This window comes from Trematomus bernacchii, unplaced genomic scaffold (assembly GCF_902827165.1).
Source record: "Trematomus bernacchii unplaced genomic scaffold, fTreBer1.1, whole genome shotgun sequence".
Lineage (NCBI taxonomy): Eukaryota > Metazoa > Chordata > Actinopteri > Perciformes > Nototheniidae > Trematomus > Trematomus bernacchii.
Window position 1 is genome coordinate 530,191 of NW_022987641.1, and position 6,000 is coordinate 536,190.

The following is a 6,000-nucleotide window of genomic DNA, read 5'->3' on the forward strand; positions in this document are numbered from 1 at the left end:
AATAAATACAGGATTAAATAAATACAATAATAAATAAATGCATAAATAAATATCCAAATAAATAAATGAATGTATAAATAATACCAACATTTAGAATAAAACAGAACACAGATTTTTACATGTTTTTAATGTATTTCTACTAGGGCTGTCAAGTTAACGCGTTAATAACGCGTTAACGCAAAAAAAAATTAACGCCACTAATTATTTTAACGCGATTAACGCATGTGTATTTTTTGTCCTCGGCCGCCGTAGTTTCAGAGCGCATCGAGTTTAAAATACCATCGACAAGCTGATGCTGACAGCCCCGCTCCTACCGCCCGCTTGTGGCAGACCACACTTCCACGCTCACTGGCAGGCCCGGACTGGCCATCGGGAGGACCGGGAGGGAGTGTGTATGTGTGGTGCGACTCGCGCGAGCGAGGCACACCTTACGTGTTGTTGTTGTTAGCATCTGGTGCTAGCTAGCTGCGCTAACGGATATAAGGAGCTGTTTCAATGACATTTCGCCGACAACTGCGCCGAGCACTTGACTTTATGCAGGTAGCCAGACAGTGGGACATTGTACGAAAAGTCAGCACACTCAGCACGGATAGTACGCGCAACATGATTGCAGCGTCCAGGCAGCTCCCGTTGCAGCATATATGCCTTGAGCTGCACATAGCTCCTCCAACGATCCATCACAGTGTCTCCACACACACACGCACACGCACACACACACACACACACACACACACACACACACACACAATTATTGTATGAGAGAGGTTCCAGGTTGAATTGAAGCGAATATTTGTAATGTTCAGAGGTTGTTGTGTTTAATATTCATGAGAATATTTGTCATTGTTCAAATGATAATAAACAAACATATAAAGCATATTTGTCCACTCATATGTTGATAAGAGTATTAAAAACTTGAAAGATATCCCTCTAAGGTACATTTAGAACAGATAAAAAATGTGCGATTAATTTGCGATTAATCGCGATTAACTATTTTAATCGACTGACAGCCCTAATTTCTACATTTATGTTCACTCACATTTATTTATTAAGAGGTAGGCGGTCCTAACCTCAGTCTGAAGCAGGATTGGTTAATGTTGGAGCCAGGCAGAAGCAAGCGACCCGTAGCGAGTCATACTACATCCATTGGTTGCGGTGGAATTCTCAGTTTAGCTAAGAAAGGTTTGTAACGAAGTGAAATGACCTCTGAGTATCCAAGTCGCAGCCATGATAAGAGCTGTTTGAATTCTCTAGATGATAGGAAAGGAGCTTTGAAACTTCCTTTATAACCTCCTTTAGCTTAGGAAACACTGGACCTTCCTTTACGAAAGGAAAGGAGAAAATGCCGTCCCACAATACCTTGTGGCCTCAACATTTACCGTGAAACAACATTCAGCAGTTCACGGAAACAACCGATCGTGACCGAGAAATGCATATCATGAAAGTTACGGTGCTTATTGAGCATTTTACAACTTTTTACTGAAATGATCAACTAAATTCAACATTTCACAGTGTAATAGGGATATACACAGTGATAGGTTAAGGCCTAACAAGTTTATAATTAATACATTTGTATTTACTCTAGCATCCCTGTACACACACAGCAACTCTCTAGTAATGGCTTTCCACGTTCATAAAGCCTTCATAGAACCACACCATATGAGCGCACGGTGCAAAGTCTCTAGATGCGCTCAAAGTAGTCCGCTGTACAGAGAACTGTAGTTTCTCCACAGCAGACGCACATTAATAAAATGTTGGATAGTGTCAATGCAGTCGGATTGTCAAAGCACCACAGTCTCATTTCCTAAGTCCTTTTGAATTCTCCACTTTTCCTTAACCCCGTGACGTTTCACACAGAGGTCAAGGAATAGTGGATAGAGAGACGATAGGAGCTGATTTTTGGCTCTACCATCCCTGTACACACGGCAACTCTCTAGTAATGGCTTCTACTAGAAGGCCACTGACAGACCTTCTGCGGGATGCGGCTGACCAGATTGAAAAGTTTAAGTATCTTATATTTAGGTAGACCTTAACATAAGATACTTACAGTTTTTTTTGAAGCGGAGCTCATAAAATGTATACATTTCATTGATTTATTTATACTTATGTCATGTTCCGTCCTCCATATTTACTAGCAGCTAAACTAGTGAATTTGCCTATTTTAAATACTTGTTTTCTGTTTTTTGGTTGTACGGCTTGTAGGTTACTATATGTATATGTTCACAGAAAAACCAGTTTAAAACTTTGTCAGAAGTGGGATTTGAACCCACGCCTCCATTCGGAGACCAGAAGTCCCGTTTCACAGGAAGGAGTGATACCTTGAGTCTGGCGCCTTAGACCGCTCGGCCATCCTGACAGCTGGGAGAATGAATTCATTCTAGATATTTGTACAACGAGAGAAAGTCATCTTAGTTATTTACCGTTTAAAACTTTTCCTTTTTGTAATTTCCTTTCCACAGACTTATTGACAACTCACATTTGTGTGTTTTATGGCGCCTTTAATTTGACCTACAAAGATGTCCAACCTCTTTTTTCCACATGCATTGCTTATCGGCAATAGATTTATTTCAGACGTACAATGGAGGACGGAACATGACACACGTATAAATAAATAAATAAATGTATAACATATATATCAATATATACAGGATTACATTAATAAAATAATAAATACATGTTCAAATCAGTACAGAATGAATACATTTGGAAATAAATACAGGATTAAATAAATACAATAATAAATAAATGCATAAATAAATATCCAAATAAATAAATGAATGTATAAATAATACCAACATTTAGAATAAAACAGAACACAGATTTTTACATATTTTTAATGTATTTCTACATTTATGTTCACTCACATTTATTTATTAAGAGGTAGGCGGTCCTAACCTCAGTCTGAAGCAGGATTGGTTAATGTTGGAGCCAGGCAGAAGCAAGCGATCCGTAGCGAGTCATACTACATCCATTGGTTGCGGTGGAATTCTCAGTTTAGCTAAGAAAGGTTTGTAACGAAGTGAAATGACCTGTGAGTATCCAAGTCGTAGCCATGATAAGAGCTGTTTGAATTCTCTAGATGATAGGAAAGGAGCTTTGAAACTTCCTTTATAACCTCCTTTAGCTTAGGAAACACTGGACCTTCCTTTACGAAAGGAAAGGAGAAAATGCTGTCCCACAATGCCTTGTGGCCGCAACATTTACCGTGAAACAACATTCAGCAGTTCACGGAAACAACCGATCGTGACCGAGAAATGCATATCATGAAAGTTACGGTGCTTATTGAGCATTTTACAACTTTTTACTGAAATGATCAACTAAATTCAACATTTCACAGTGTAATAGGGATATACACAGTGATAGGTTAAGGCCTAACAAGTTTATAATAAATACATTTGTATTTACTCTAGCATCCCTGTACACACACAGCAACTCTCTAGTAATGGCTTTCCACGTTCATAAAGCCTTCATAGAACCACACCATATGAGCGCACGGTGCAAAGTCTAGATGCGCTCAAAGTAGTCCGCTGTACAGAGAACTGTAGTTTCTCCACAGCAGACGCACATTAATAAAATGTTGGATAGTGTCAATGCAGTCGGATTGTCAAAGCACCACAGTCTCATTTCCTAAGTCCTTTTGAATTCTCCACTTTTCCTTAACCCCGTGACGTTTCACACAGAGGTCAAGGAATAGTGGATAGAGAGACGATAGGAGCTGATTTTTGGCTCTACCATCCCTGTACACACGGCAACTCTCTAGTAATGGCTTCTACTAGAAGGCCACTGACAGACCTTCTGCGGGATGCGGCTGACCAGATTGAAAAGTTTAAGTATCTTATATTTAGGTAGACCTTAACATAAGATACTTACAGTTTTTTTTGAAGCGGAGCTCATAAAATGTATACATTTCCTTTATTTATTTATACTTATGTCATGTTCCGTCCTCCATATTTACTAGCAGCTAAACTAGTGAATTTGCCTATTTTAAATACTTGTTTTCTGTTTTTTGGTTGTACGGCTTGTAGGTTACTATATGTATATGTTCACAGAGAAACCAGTTTAAAACTTTGTCAGAAGTGGGATTTGAACCCACGCCTCCATTCAGAGACCAGAAGTCCCGTTTCACAGGAAGGAGTGATACCTTGAGTCTGGCGCCTTAGACCGCTCGGCCATCCTGACAGCTGGGAGAATGAATTCTTTCTAGATATTTGTACAACGAGAGAAAGTCATCTTAGTTATTTACCGTTTAAAACTTTTCCTTTTTGTAATTTCCTTTCCACAGACTTATTGACAACTCACATTTGTGTGTTTTATGGCGCCTTTAATTTGACCTACAAAGATGTCCAACCTCTTTTTTCCACACGCATTGCTTATCGGCAATAGATTTATTTCAGACGCACAATGGAGGACGGAACATGACACACGTATAGATAAATAAATAAATGTATAACATATATATCAATATATACAGGATTACATTAATAAAATAATAAATACATGTTCAAATCAGTACAGAATGAATACATTTGGAAATAAATACAGGATTAAATAAATACAATAATAAATAAATGCATAAATAAATATCCAAATAAATAAATGAATGTATAAATAATACCAACATTTAGAATAAAACAGAACACAGATTTTTACATATTTTTAATGTATTTCTACATTTATGTTCACTCACATTTATTTATTAAGAGGTAGGCGGTCCTAACCTCAGTCTGAAGCAGGATTGGTTAATGTTGGAGCCAGGCAGAAGCAAGCGATCCGTAGCGAGTCATACTACATCCATTGGTTGCGGTGGAATTCTCAGTTTAGCTAAGAAAGGTTTGTAACGAAGTGAAATGACCTGTGAGTATCCAAGTCGCAGCCATGATAAGAGCTGTTTGAATTCTCTAGATGATAGGAAAGGAGCTTTGAAACTTCCTTTATAACCTCCTTTAGCTTAGGAAACACTGGACCTTCCTTTACGAAAGGAAAGGAGAAATTGCCGTCCCACAATACCTTGTGGCCGCAACATTTACCGTGAAACAACATTCAGCAGTTCACGGAAACAACCGATCGTGACCGAGAAATGCATATCATGAAAGTTACGGTGCTTATTGAGCATTTTACAACTTTTTACTGAAATGATCAACTAAATTCAACATTTCACAGTGTAATAGGGATATACACAGTGATAGGTTAAGGCCTAACAAGTTTATAATAAATACATTTGTATTTACTCTAGCATCCCTGTACACACACAGCAACTCTCTAGTAATGGCTTTCCACGTTCATAAAGCCTTCATAGAACCACACCATATGAGCGCACGGTGCAAAGTCTAGATGCGCTCAAAGTAGTCCGCTGTACAGAGAACTGTAGTTTCTCCACAGCAGACGCACATTAATAAAATGTTGGATAGTGTCAATGCAGTCGGATTGTCAAAGCACCACAGTCTCATTTCCTAAGTCCTTTTGAATTCTCCACTTTTCCTTAACCCCGTGACGTTTCACACAGAGGTCAAGGAATAGTGGATAGAGAGACGATAGGAGCTGATTTTTGGCTCTACCATCCCTGTACACACGGCAACTCTCTAGTAATGGCTTCTACTAGAAGGCCACTGACAGACCTTCTGCGGGATGCGGCTGACCAGATTGAAAAGTTTAAGTATCTTATATTTAGGTAGACCTTAACATAAGATACTTACAGTTTTTTTTGTAGCGGAGTTCATAAAATGTATACATTTCATTGATTTATTTATATTTAAGTCAGGTTTGCGTCCTCCATATTTACTAGCAGCTAAACTAGTGAATTTGGCTATTTGAAGTACTTGTTTTCTGTTTTTTGGTTGTACGGCTTGTAGGTTACTATATGTATATGTTCACAGAGAAACAAGTTTAAAACTTTGTCAGAAGTGGGATTTGAACCCACGCCTCCATTCGGAGACCAGAAGTCCCGTTTCACAGGAAGGAGTGATACCTTGAGTCTGGCGCCTTAGACCACTCGGCCATCCTGAC

General features: G+C 38.7%; 3 non-coding genes across 3 annotated transcripts; all 3 read right to left on the reverse strand.

Annotated features, from left to right (window-relative positions):
• Nucleotides 1-2,242: 2,242 nt before the first annotated feature.
• Nucleotides 2,243-2,353, reverse strand: trnal-caa. The gene is made up of 2 exons: nucleotides 2,316-2,353; nucleotides 2,243-2,288 (listed from the first exon to the last, which is right to left on the reverse strand). It is a non-coding gene; the product is annotated as a tRNA-Leu (tRNA).
• A 1,712-nt stretch (nucleotides 2,354-4,065) lies between these two features.
• Nucleotides 4,066-4,176, reverse strand: trnal-caa. The gene is made up of 2 exons: nucleotides 4,139-4,176; nucleotides 4,066-4,111 (listed from the first exon to the last, which is right to left on the reverse strand). It is a non-coding gene; the product is annotated as a tRNA-Leu (tRNA).
• Nucleotides 4,177-5,889: 1,713 nt separating this feature from the next.
• On the reverse strand, nucleotides 5,890-6,000 carry trnal-caa. Its single transcript has 2 exons — nucleotides 5,963-6,000; nucleotides 5,890-5,935 (listed from the first exon to the last, which is right to left on the reverse strand). It is a non-coding gene; the product is annotated as a tRNA-Leu (tRNA).